The 14,495-nt window shown below is 38.4% G+C and overlaps 1 pseudogene across 1 annotated transcript; it reads right to left on the bottom strand.

The window, feature by feature from the left end:
- Positions 1–1,558: 1,558 nt before the first annotated feature.
- On the bottom strand, positions 1,559–2,785 carry LOC309804608 (enolase-phosphatase E1-like; annotated as a pseudogene). Its single transcript has one exon. The product of its transcript is annotated as an enolase-phosphatase E1-like (transcript).
- Positions 2,786–14,495: the final 11,710 nt, after the last annotated feature.

Raw genomic sequence — 14,495 nt, 5'->3', positions numbered from 1 at the left:
GTGCTGTTTCTATCATGCTAGTACTTTTGGCTTTCAAAATGTGGTAACCCCATTTCCTTCCCACACCAACCCCTCCAAATCCATTCAAGGCTTTCTTTGCACCTTTTTTTCTGCTACTAATACCAGTTATTGTCAGAGTCGTTGTTCTACTCTCCGACAATGATATTTATTTATAAGAAACAAAATATCTGCAACAAAAAAGTTGCTATTCCTTATGCATAACCCTGAGTTTCACAGTAATTCCAAATAGCCCCAAAGATTCAGTTTTACTTGGTTGCAACACTCATGTTCTTACAAGTTGCCTCAGGACTTTGCCTATTTTACCCACATAATTGCAATTTACTCTGAAATGTTAAATAGATAAATCAGTACATACCAGTTCTAGTTTAGCACTTTTTGGAGTAATAATTAACTCTGCTATAGTCACTTGGAAGAAATCTTTTTCCAGGGCAATTAGTTATATATTACTCTAGGAGCTAACGCCCCCTCTGAAACACATCTTGGCATCTTAGTTTGGCCCTTAGTTACAACCAAGCAGCCTTATTCCTTCATAACAGATTTGGACCCTGTATGCCTCAGCTGTCCCTAATTAGGTTACTCTGCATTTCTCCAAGTGGCTGATTAAACATGACTCAGCTTTTTCCAAACTTTTTTTTTAAAGAAGAAAATGTTTTGATTAATTACCCCATGAAATTAACATGACATCCTATTAGGCTGAACTAGGATAAATAATGCTGTTATAAAATGTACATTTCTCGCATCCATTTCAGAAGAAAATATTAGATATTAGGGCTCTTCTAGGTCTTATGGACAAATTTCAGTAAACCTTTTGTTTTTTAATAGTAAACAGCCATTAACATATGTTCTCAAACTGTGCTAAGAAGTAGTTAGGAAGGTAACTGAAATCTGTGATCACTGGCAGGATTAGGACTGTTTTGTTAAACATTAGGAAGCACGTTTCTATTTTAGCTGTTACATTAGTGCATCTTTTTCACTGGTAAGGCAACTTCTTGCTGTGGGTACCACAATGATTAGCAAGTTTCTTAAGTAACAGCTACATGATGAATCAAGACTCAAATGAGTCTCCTTTCCCAACTTTGCTCTCTTTTGGAGCAGAAACAAATAGTTTTGTCATTTGTAAATAGGGAGGTTAATAGTTTGAAATTCAGCTGCTGTAATCTAACTCACAATTTAAAAGGGGACTAGATTATTATTAGGAATGTCTCTGAAATACTTCTAGTTTTTAAAATAACCAGGCTTCTGAGTAACTTCTCAAACCTACATTTCCATTTGGGTACGTGACTTGATAAACATAACACATTTGACCTGTATAGTAGTAATTTCTTCTATCACCTATATTTCACCCCCAATAATGGTTAGAGCTGTGGTTTAAAACAATTTCTACATACAAAGCATCATCTTTAAATAAGTTTCCTTTTCACTGAACTGAGATTCTTTTTCCCACTTACATGCCTGAGAACGGTAATTTGAACATACACACACTTATTTAATGTGTGTGTATATATGTATTTTTTAAGTAAATTACGTTTGCTATTAGAATAAAACTAGACTACAGGGACAACTCTGTGAAGACAGTTTGTTCTTCCTTAGAACTTCTCCTCTAGGTTGAGGAAGGCAGGTACAGTTCACTGAAGGATGTGATGAGGCTGAAGCAAGTCTTCTCATGATCTGTTAACCCCGCATTTCCAGGTCTCACCACCACAGCTACATGCACGTCAGCTTCCTCAGCAGCGCTGGCCTCTTGGGTAACGTCCATCAGAAACAAGATGTTGTTGGTTGAGCACCCAATGCTGCAATCTTTCGATAACTCTCACTCTCCACTTTGTTTCCAATCTCGGTATCAAAGTGACCGTCCACAGCTCAAGAATATCTCCCTCTGTAGAATGCCCAGTTTCTGTGCCTCTACACTCCCTGAAGAGTAGATATACACCTTCATTCCCGCCTCTCTCCATTTCCTGACTGCTGGAACCACATCTTCAAAGAACTCTGCTTTCATGCTCCCAGCTTTGAATGCCGCCCTTCCCATGTGGCCCTACAGGTGTTTCAGCGCCGTGGTCTTCCGGTCCAGAGACATCTGCCAGCACACGTTAACTACCACGGCCTGGATCATCCACCCCATTCCCGGATGCTGCTGGGATCGGAACAGCCCCATCCAAGTGGGAGTCCTCTTCAGCCTGTTTCCTCAAAAGATTGACATCCTGCTGGCACTCCTCTTCTTCCCAATGTGTCTGCAGATACTCTGTAACGTTATCTTTGATGTAGGGAAATAAAATGCCCTTCACGAAAGTAATCGGGGCTGTGGTACCTTCGATACCTAACAGGATCACAGTGACTTCGGCGGGCACCGAAAGCACAACCATTTCCCCACCGGCTGCTACTACGAGAATCGGCCTACTGGTAGGGAGGGTGGAGGGCAGTGCCAGCTGCGCCCAGCAACCTGCTGGGCTTCCGACAGCCCTGAAAAGAGTCCCGGAGCGCACAACCGTGCGCGGCCTGATGCACGAGGCAGAGAGGACACGTCGGCGCCCCTGAAAATAGAGAAACCCGCAGCACAGGGACCCTGAACTCACAAGCGGCCCGGGGCTCTGATTTTTTTTTTTTTAAAGGAAGAATCAGACCATTTTGTCAAATCCCTCAAATTGTGCTGAACAACCTCAAGGACAGATCTATTCAGGGCCACTAAATAGATTTAATCAAAATTTATTAATCAATTTGAAGAATCTCAATTTATTGAAATATATACACAAAACATTTTTTTTTTTATTTTTCCAGTAGTTACTACCGATGGTGCTTTGAGAATTTTATCCTTCATGGTGAACTTCATTAACAAAAGTTTAGAAACTTTCCATCACTCTGAGGGTACTTTCAGTTATTAAAACTGTTTAGTACAGATTATATTTTAATTTTGTACTGGATGCAAAGCCCTCTCATTCTGCCTACCAATACCAGTTTATTAGTCTTGCTAATAACTTTCTTACTCGTGAAACTTGGGCTGAGATGGAGGTAAATATGGTAGGATTTCCCCCCTCCTTGTTTACTATGCTTGCCTCTCTGGAGTTGTATCAAAGAAGCAGGAACAGCCCTTGTTAAGTTGCCTGTCCTTTCTTGTAGTTGTAATTGCTATTTCCTTACGTGAGCATTGTATGTACATGGTGGTAAGGTTGTTGTTCCCTTTCCTTTGGTTATCAGCTCTTACTAAGCTCATTGTCTGCACAGGTAATATATCCCTAGCATCTCACAAATGAATTTTTCACCCTGCATGAAATTCAACTTTATCTCCGGCATGAGACATGATGCTGTAATCTCAGATGCAACTCATTTTTGTCCATATTGTGGCAATTTCCAGTAGCCTCCAAGCTCATCTATTTCCAGAGTCCAACTTTGGGCCTAAGAAAAAATGTGCAGAATCTCTCAACAACACAGAAATTGCAGAAGTAGTTCTTTTCCCCTCACTGTGTGACCATATCACCCATGCCACCTCTCATTAGAACTTTCTTTACTATCAGATTTTGGAGAAGTTCAACAAGCCCTATGGTGAGGTAACATCCTTGGTATTATGAGATATCTGGCACCCCTGTAATACAGAGTCCTGTAAAACTCAGATGTATTATCTCTATATTTCTTGCTGCATAAGAAACCATTCCAAACTCATCCCGAGCAGCAGTCATTCATTATCACTCATACAAAACTTTGTTCTGAACATGCTGCTATTTCCACTATAATTTCTGCCTGATTTGCTAACTTCCAGTAATAAAAACTGATCTCAAACAGCATTTCACAACATCCTGTTGCAAGTCACAGTGGAGATTCTTCTAGTTAGAAAAATTTCCTCTATTGAAATGATTTCTAATAAAACAGACCAAGGTTACTAGTGATACAGATAAAATGTAATTTAAGATGGTATTTCTCAAAATACTAATCTCTCATCATGTATCATTAAAGTGCCTTGTAGTCAAACACTTCTGGTACAGAGCTGATAAGTTATTTCTCCTGTGTGAAGATTAATAAACCACAGATGTACATTTAGGTCACTGAGCAGTCTTCTAGTGAAGACACAGGGTTATACATGCTCTGCTGAATTCCTGGCACTACCATTCAGTACCTCAGAAGTGGCAAGTGCCTTGGATTCTTCATCTATGAGATAAGACCAGTAATAACTTTTGCTTCATAGGAAAATTGAGAATTAAATAATGTATATAAAACTCTAAACCTGACCGATACACTTAGTAAATGCTCACTAAATGTTAAATATGAGTATTATAAATATTTCTGAAACTTATTTGACCATGGATAACTATTTTGAAAAGTTTTGGATTAGGGATATATTTAATGAAAAACAATTGCGTGTTTGCTTTTCTTTGGCTCATTTGATGCTGGGCATTTAATATGTCACTTTCCATCCCTTGCCTTGAACTTGAGGGCATTGAGATTGCTGAGAAGTCAAGCATAACCTGCTTCACTCAAAAGCAATTTTTTTACATAAATGAAAACAGAAGTTTCTAACTTCATACTCTTAGATGGCCAATAGTTATATTAAGTAAGGCTGACAGAAGGATAGAGAAAGTAAACACTCATGACCTCAGAAAAGAATTAAGGAATAGCCACATGAAAATTGGGTGAGAGAATCTGGGAATCAGATTCATAAAAAGATGGTCCCAGAAGCAGCTAAGGAGGAGTATGGAAAAAAATGTTTATGAGGTTTCACTAAGAGGGTCAGCCCAACTAACAGCTGAATTTGGGCTTCTTTTCTCCCTTCTTTGTGCATTATCCCATGGTAAACAAAAGGAAACGAGAGGTCTAGAAAGGATGCGATGGTGCTGTCTATTTATTCCAGGGTGAATATAACAGAACCTGGGTTGGAATAAACCTTAAAAGTGACAAATCCAAATTCCCCACCAGATCAAGAGTTCTCTGTCCAACATCCCTGGCAGATAGTCATTCAGACTCTAAAATATTTTCAATAACAGAGACTCACTGCTGGTTCAGGCAGACTTACAGACTACCTCTAGTTATTCACATTTTTTCTTTTTTTTAAATTAAGCCAAACTCAGCATTCAATAACCTGCCACAATCTGGTGTGTTTCTATCTTCTAAAGAAAAATAAAATAAATCTAACCCTTCTTTCAGTGAGCAATCCTTTGAAAACAGATATCATGGCTCTCAAGTTTTTTTTCTTTAGGTTTAATTTATCCAGTTTATACAGAGTCCACATGACCTTCTGGATAATCACTAATCTGAACTTCATCTAATGGCTGCAGTGTCATTTTCACCTATCTCACTTAAATATTTTCACTGAGCATAAATGTAATGTGAATATATTCATCTTTCTTGTTTTGCACTCTATGATGAATTCTGAGTCTGCCTTCAGATATAGATAACAGATATTTATACACTAGGATTTCATCACTGGACTTGAGTCAGAAAAGAATCTGAATATAATCCTCTGAATTTGTACCAGGTAATGCCAATCTGCTGAATTTCAGATATATATTGCTGGTTCATACAATGGGAAATTAGATTTTTCTGTCTGGTTACTTAGAGTGCATGACAAATAGTCTAAGGCAGTGGTGACTGACATCATGGGAATTTTTCTGGCATATTGTGAAGACCGCTGAACTTCAACTTGATTAGGAAAATCCAATAATCTGAAGGACAAGATGATTTAAAAATCAAAGCAGTCCAGTACAGTTGATCACTAGGCAAAATCAAGCAAACAAACAAACAAAACCATGATTTCAGTTCTGGTGCTAATCAGTCTTTGATTCAACAAAGTAAAGGACACGCTACGTCATGTTGCCTTATCTTTCACATATTTTGAGGACCTGATTCCTTATGCTCCAACAAATAAATATCAAAAGAAATAAGAGCAAAAAAGTCTTTAGAATTGCAAGAGCAAACACTCATCAACTCTACCTTGACCACACTCTTGAAATGTTTTGTTTCCACTGGAAAGGGGAAAAAACTCTTTTTAATTCAAGAAATCTATTGATAGCATGATTAGTGATTCAAAGATGAGTATTATGGATTTCAGAATTATTCAGGGGAAGCTTTTTTCTTGATTTTTTAACTGCAGGTTCAAAAGTAACAGTGACATGTTTACCAATAGAATAATACTTTCCTTCTGCAGTTCAAGGTTAATACACAGAAAAATTCACTGATTACATGAGGATAAAAGTAACAGCATTGACATTTTTCTGTATACATTCGTATGTTTTTAACCAGAATCTATTTACCATGATTGCATTGAATGTGTTGCAGAAAGAAAAATACTAAAGCCATTACTAAAATCAGGCTCAGTCCCAGGTCCCATCACTCTGTAACACTTGAAAAACCACTGCTTTTTGTATCTGCTTAGTCTTCAGGCTGCACTCAAGCTAAGCACATTTCAAAGCACTGCAAAGTACCTCACTATAGCTGAAAAACATATAAAGTGCACTAATAAAATGACCTTACTTAACTGGAATATCTTAGTTTCATGCTATTACCAAAAGCAAAGGAAATTAAATTTTAAGAACACATTTGAAAATGACCTGAAGGTTCATTGTTGAATCTCGACTAAGGAAATTACAACAAGACTACAGTTTCCACTATGTACTATCTTAGCACCTTATTTTATTGGCAGGCTAAGTTTTCTCACATAATCACAAAATTAATAAAAACTAAAGGCAACACAAGAAACTAAAGCTAAAATTCTAAATAAGCATGAGTTCAAAGTGAATAGCACAAAAGTTTATATTTTTCTTAAAAAGTTAAAGGGAGATACCAAGGAGGCAATATAACTATTTTATGTTACAGCATAAAATGGGGTTCAGAGATATAGCAGTGATCAAAAAATGGGGGCCTGTCTACTTAGCAACCATTTTACAGTTATTGATTTTTAACAAAAGTAGCATTTCCAAGAACTCTTCCATGTTTCTCTAGAAATGCTGCAGCGTAAAAAGCTGTTGAATTTATTCTTGGTTTAAACTTTCAAAGAGTCAGGGTTTTAAAGGCACTGAAAAGATGAAAGCAGAGAAATTGTTCAGAGACTTGTAAGCATCAGTTTTGTTTCTTCCCTTTGAATGAGTTTATTGCTTTATTGGTGTATATACTTTTTTAATGTAGATTTTTCCTGAATAGTGATCTAAGTCTGTCTCTCTTAGGATAGGCAAGATTCTTTCTGAGCCAACAGCTATGTGCTTCATAAGGAAGCCAGAGTTATGGAGAAGTCAACCAGATATGCTCCACTGGCTCCTGCTTAGTGTTGCTACTTTGCTCCTGATGTGTTTAAGACCATTGACCAAATAAATGTGGAACTTACAGCAGATTGTGTGTATTTCCCCTCATTCTCTACCTATCTGCAAAGCTGCAGAACTTCATAATGGACTTTCCTTTCCTGTGAAGCAGAGGTTAACAGCAGGCATTGTTGACCTACTTGCTTATATACTGGGGGAGAGAAAATTAGAAATCTTTGGATATTTTTCCAGCAAACTTCAAGAAGTTGCTTATAAGAACTATAGGAATCGAATGTCATTCAGTAGGAGACCAAGACACATCAAAAATACATCGACAAGTGGAACGACTCTCACAGAACATCTACTGAACACTGGCAGAAGACCACAGACTTCCAAACCTGAGAAAATCTCCACTTAACTGGGTAGGGCAAAAGAAAAAAGAAAAAAAAAAAAAAAAACGAGAGATAAAGGAATCGGGATGGGACCTGCACTTCTGGGAGTGAGCTGTGAAGGAGGAAAAGTTTCCACACACTAGGAACACCCCTCACTGGTGGGGACCGGGCATGGGAGGAGCTTCAGAGCCTCAGGGGAGAGCACAGTAACAGTGTAGAGGGCAAGGCAGAGAGAATCATGCACAGAGGATCGGTGCCGACCAGCATTCCCCTGCCTGAGATGCTTGTCAGCTTGCCCGCTGGGGCAGGTGGGAGCTGGGCTTGGGCTTCAGAGATCAGACCCCAGGTAGAGGACTGGGGTTGGTTGTGTGAAGACAGCCTGAGGGGGCTAGTGTGCCACAGCTGAGGGAGTCTGGGAGGAAGCCTGGGACCATCAGAGAGGCAACAAACCATTGTTGGGGGGTGCATGAGGAGAGGGGCAGGCCTGCCATAGGAGCTTCTTACTCCATGCACTCACAGACAGCAGGGTACCACCTACATGAACTCCAGGGGTGGGCGTGAGCCAAAGCTGCTATCTCAGACACCAGAGGTGAGTCCTCCACTGCTGCCGCCACTGCCACCAAGGGTCCTGTGAGCAAGTGCAGGTCACTGCCCACAACTTTCTGGGAACCTGCGCAGCCTGTTGTTGCTGAGGATCCTGTGATCTGGTGTCAACTTCCCCAGGAGAGTGCACGGTGTGCCTCAGGCTGTTGCAACTTCCTGCCAGCCTCTGCTGCTGCACGTACTCCCCACACATCCCAACTGTGACTACTGTATCCCTCCCTCTCCCCAGCCTGAGTGAGCAACTGTGTCCTAATCAGCCGCTGCTTTCACCCCCTCTCACCTGGGCAAGGAACAGAAGCCTGAGGGTGGCCCACATGCAGAGGCAGGGCCAAAACCAAAGCTGAACCCTAGGGACAGTGCGACCAAAGAAGAGGAAGGGAAATCTCTCCATTCAGCCACAGGAGCAGCAGATTTAATTCCCACAATCAACTTGGTAAACCCTGCATCTGTGGAATATCTGAATAGACAATGAGTGTTCTCACAACTGAGGCTGTGGACATTTTGGGGCAAGTACACACAGGAGTTGGGCCAGGTCAGAGTCTCAGCTGGTCCCAGAGTAGATCCAGAAACCTACCTAGAGATATTGGAGGATTTCCTGGGAAGGCAGGGATTGGGTGTGGCTCACTATAATGGCAGGACACTGATAGCTGAGGCCCCAGGAAAATATTATTATTATTACTATTATTTTTTTCTTTCATTTTGTTCTGCTGTTTATTATTCTTCTAATTTTTATTTCTTTTCTTTTTTATGCTTTTATTTGTAGTATATTTTTTACTTTTTTCTATTTACTTTTTTGTTATGTTGTTTCTTGTTTTTTTTCCCTTTGTTTTGCTTTGTTGTTATCTTTTTAAAACTATATTCTATATTTTTCTATTTTTACATTACTTTTTCTTGTTTTGTGTTTTTTCCTTTTGTTTTTCTTTTTCTTTTTTAATCTTTTTGTATGTTTTATGCTTTCTTTGCCTTTTTTTAGTTTGTTTTCTGCTCTTGATTTGTATTTAGTTTTTTGTTTATGTTAATTTAGTTTTTATTATTTGTTTTCATTTTGAGGTTCACTTACTGTTTGGTTGCTCTCTTCTTTTCTGTTTTCTCTTTGTGTGTGTGTGTGGGGGGGTGTGTGTTTCTTTGTGTGTTTTCATCTGTTTGGTTTTGCTTTTACCATTTATCTTGGGGTTTTATTTGTCTGTTCATTTTCTTTTTTTTCTTTTCTTCTGAACCATGGAGCTTGCAGGTTCTTGGTGCTCTGGCCAGGGGTTTGGCCTAAGACTATGAGGTGGGAGGGCTGAGCCCAGGATGTTGAACCACCAGAGTACTCCTGATCCCAGGGAATATTAATCTGCAAGAGCTCTCCCAGAGGTCTCCATCTCAACACCAAGACCCAGCTCCACCCTACAGCCAGCAAGCTCCAGTGCTGGATGCCTCACACCAAACAACTAGCAAGAGAGGAACACAACCCCACCCTTAGCAGACAGGCTGCCTAAAATCATACTAAGCTCACAGACACCCCAAAACACACCACCTGACATGGCTCTGCCCATCAGAGGGACAAGATCCAACTCCACACAACAGAACACAGGCACCAGTCCCCCCAACCAGGAAGTCTACACAAGCCACTGGACCAAACTCACCCACTGGGGGCAGACACCAGAAGTAAGAGGAACTAGCTACTGCATCCTGCAGAAAGGGGACCCTAAACACAGTAAGTTAAACAAAATGAGAAGACAGAGAAATATGCTACAGATGAAGAAGCAAGGTAAAAACCCACAACACCAAACAAATGAAGAGGAAATAAGCAATTAACCTGAAAAAAATTCAGAGTAATAACAGTAAAGATGATCCAAAGAAGGAATCAATGGCAGAATAACTGAGGCAGAAAAACGGATAAGTGAGCTGGAACACAGAATGGTGGATATAACTGCCACAGAACAGAATAAAGAAAAAAGAATGAAAAGAATTGAGGACAGTCACAGAGACCTCTGGGACAACAATAAACACAACAGCACTCAAATTATAGGGATCCCAGAAGAAGAAGAGAAAGAGAAAGGGTCTGAGAATATATTTGAAGAGATTACAGTTGAAAGCTTCCCAAACATGGGAGAGGAAATAGTCAATCAACTCCAGGAAGTGTAGCAAATCCCATACAGGATAAACCCAAGGAGAAACATGTTGGGACACATATTAATCAAACTATCAAAAATTAAATGCAAAGAAAAAATACTGAAACCATCAGGGAAAAAGCAACAAATATCATACCAGGGAATACCCATAAGGTTATCAGTTGATTTTTCAGCAGAAACTCTGCAGTCCAGAGGGGAGTGGTGGGATGTATTTAAAGTGATGCAAGGGAAAAACCTACAACCAAGATTACTCTACCCAGCAAGGATATCATTCAGATTTGACAGAGAAATCAAAAGTTTTACAGACAAGCAAAAGCTAAGAGAATTCAGCATCACCCAACCAGCTTTACAACAGAGGCCAAAGGAACTTCTCTAGGCGGGAAACACAAGAAAAGAAAATTGCTCATAAAAACAAACCCAAAACAATTAAGAAAATGGTAATAGGAACATACATATCAATAATTACCTTAAATGTAAGTGGATTAAATGCTCCAACCAAAGACATATACTGGCTGGATGGATATAAAAACAAGACCCATATCCGTGCTGTCTACAAAAGACCCACTTCAGACCTAGGGACACATACAGACTAAAAGTAAGAGGATGGAAAAAGATATTCTATGCAAATGGAAATCAAAAGAAAGCTGGAGGAGCAATATTCATATCAGATAAAATAGACTTTAAAATAAAGACTGTTACAAGAGATAAGGAAAGACACTACATAATGCTCAAGGGATCAATCCAGGAAGAAGATATAACAATTATAAATATTTATGCACCCAACATAGGAGCACCTCAATACATAAGGCAAATGCTAACAGCAATAAAAGGAGGAAACAACGGAAACACAATAATAGTGGGGGTATTTAACACCTCACTTACACCAAAGGACAGATCATCCAGACAGAAAATTAACAAGGAAACACAAGTTTTAAATGACACAATAGACCAGACAGATTTAATTGATATTTATAGGACATTCAATCCAAAAGCAGTAGAATACACTTTCTTCTCAAGTGCACATGAACATTCTTCAGGATACATCACATCTTGGGTCACAAATCAAGCCTCAGTAAATTTAAGAAAATTGAAATCATATCAAGCACCTTTTCCAACCACAACACTATGAGAGTAGAAATCAATTACAGGAAAAAAACTTTAAAAAACACAAACACATGGAGGTTAAACAATACACTAGTAAATAACCAAGAGATCATTGAAGACATCAAAAAGGAAATTAAAAGATACCTAGAGACAAGTGACAAAGAAAACATGATGACCCAAAACCTATGGGATGCAGCAAAAGGAGTTCTAAGAGGGAAGGTTATAACAATACAATCCTACCTCAAGAAACTAGAAAAATCTCTAATGAACAATTTAACCCTACACCTAAAGGAACTAGAGAAAGAAGAACAAAAAACCCAAAGTTAGTAGGAGGAAGGAAATCATAAAGAGCAGAGTGGAAATAAATGAAATAGGGACTTCTCTGGTGGTCCAGTGGCTAAGACTCCACACTCCCAATGCTGGGGGCCTGAGTTTGATCCCTGCTCAGGGAACTAGATCCCACATGCCACAGACAAGAGCTTACCTGTGGCAACTAAAGTTCCCACAGGCTGCAAATAAGACCCGGCAAAACCAAACAAATAAATAAAAGACTCAATAAATAAATGAAACAGAAACAAAGAAAACAATAGCAAAGATCAATAAAACTAAAAGCTGGTTCTTTGAGAAGATAAACAAAATTGATAAACCTTTAGCCAGACTCATCAAGAAAAAGGAGAAAACTCAAATCAATAAAATTAGAAATGTAAAAGGAGAAGTTACAATAGACACGACAGAAATACAAAGCAACCTAAGAGACTACTACAACCAACTCTATGCCAATAAAATGTAAAACCTGGAAGAAATGGACAAATTCTTAGAAAGGTATAACCTTCCAAGACTGAACCAGGAAGAAATAGAAAATACGAACAGACAAATCACAAGTAATGAAATTGAAACTGTGATTAAAAATCTTCCAACAAACAGAAGTCCAGGACCAGGTCGCTTCACAGGTGAGTTCTATCAAACAATTAGAGAAGACATAACACCCATCCTTCTCAAACTCTTCAAAAAAAATTTCAGAGGAAGGAAAACTCCCAAGCTCACTCTATGAGGCCACCATCAGCCCAATACCAAAACTAGACAGAGATACGACAAAAAAAGAAAATTACAGACCAATATCACTGATGAATATAGATGCAAAAATCCTCAACAAAATACTAGCAAACAGAATCCAACAGCACATTAAAAAGATCATACATCATTATCAAGTGGGATTTATCCCAGGGATGAAATCGTTCTTCAATATATGCAAATCAGTCAATGTGATACACCATATTAACAAAGTGAAGAATAAAAACCATATTATCATCTCAATCGATGCAAAAAAAAGCTTTTCACAAAATTCAACACCATTTATGATAAACACTCTCCAGAAAGTGGACATAGAGGGAACCTACCTCAACATAATAAAGCCCATATACAACAAACCCACAGCAAATATTCTCAATGGTGAAAAACTGCAATTATTTCCTCTAACATCAGGGACAAGACAAGGATGTCCACTCTCACCACTATTATTCAACATAGTTTTTGAAGTCCTAGCCATGGTAATCAGAGAAAATAAATAAATAAAATAAAAGGAATCCAAAATGGAAAAAAAGAAGTAAAACTGTCACTGTTTGAAGATGACATGATCCTATACATAGAAAATCCTAAAGATACCACCAGAAAACTATTAGAGCTAATCAATGAATCTGGTAAAGTTGTAGGGTACAAAATTAATTCACAGAAATCTCCTGGGAATGCACTAACAATAAAAGATGAAAAAGAGAAATGAAGGAAACAATCCCATTCACCATTGCAAGAAAAAGAATAAAATACCTAGCAGTAAGCCTCCCTAAGCAAGTAAAAGACCTGTACTCAGAAAACTATAAGACACTGATGAAAGAAATCAAAAATGACACAAACAGATGGAGAGATATACCATGTTCTTGGATTAGAAGAATTAATGTTGTGAAAATGACTATACTACCCAAAGCAATCTACAGATTCAATGCAATCTCTATCAAATAACCAGTGGAATTTTTACAGAACTAGAACAAAAAAAATTTTTAATTTGTATGGAGACACAAAAGACCCTGAATAGCCAAATCAATCTTGAGGGGAAAAAATGGAGTTGGAGGAATCAGGGTCCCTGACTTCAGACTATACTACAAAGCTACAATAATCAAGACAGTATGGTACTGGCACAAGAACAGATATATAGATCAATGGAACAGGATAGAAAGCCCAGAGATAAACCCATGCACTTATGGACACTTAATCTATGACAAAGGAGGCAAGAATATACAATGGAGAAAAGACAGTCTCTTCAATCAGTGGTGCTCTTCAATAATACTGGATAGCTACATGTAAAAGAATGAAATTAGAACACTCCCTAACACCATACACAAAAATAAACTCAAAATGGATTAAAGACCTAAATTTAAGGGCAGACACTCTAAAACTCTTAGAGGAAAACATAGGCAGAACACTCTTTGACATAAATCACAGCAAGATCTTTTGTGAACCACCTTCTAGAGTAATGAGAATAAAACCAAAATTTAAAAATGGGACCTAGTTAACTCAAAAGCTTTTGCACAGCAAAGGAAACCATAATTGAGATGAAAAGACAACACTCAGAATGGGAAAAATATTTTCAAATAAAGCAACTGACAAGGGATTAATCTCCAAAATATACAAACAGCTCATGCAGCTCAATATCAAAAAACAAACTACCCAATCAAGAAATGGACAGAAGACCTAAATAGACATTTCTCCAAGGAAGACATACAGATGGCCAACAAACACATGAAAAGATGCTCAGTATCACTAATTATTAGAGAAATGCAAATCAAAACTACGATGAGGTATCACCTGACGCCAGTCAGAATGGCCATCAACAAAAAATCTACAAACAATACATGCTGGAGAGAGTGTGGTTAAAAGGGGACCCTCTTGCACTGTTTCTGGGTATGTAAATTTATACAGCCACTATGGAGAACAGTATGGAGGTTCCTTAAAAAACTAAAAATAGATTTACCATATGACCCAACAATCCCACT

The sequence above is a fragment of the Mesoplodon mirus genome (assembly GCF_964341445.2).
Source record: "Mesoplodon mirus genome assembly, chromosome: 5".
In the NCBI taxonomy this organism is placed as follows: domain Eukaryota; kingdom Metazoa; phylum Chordata; class Mammalia; order Artiodactyla; family Ziphiidae; genus Mesoplodon; species Mesoplodon mirus.
This window is presented reverse-complemented; position numbering and strand designations above follow the sequence as displayed.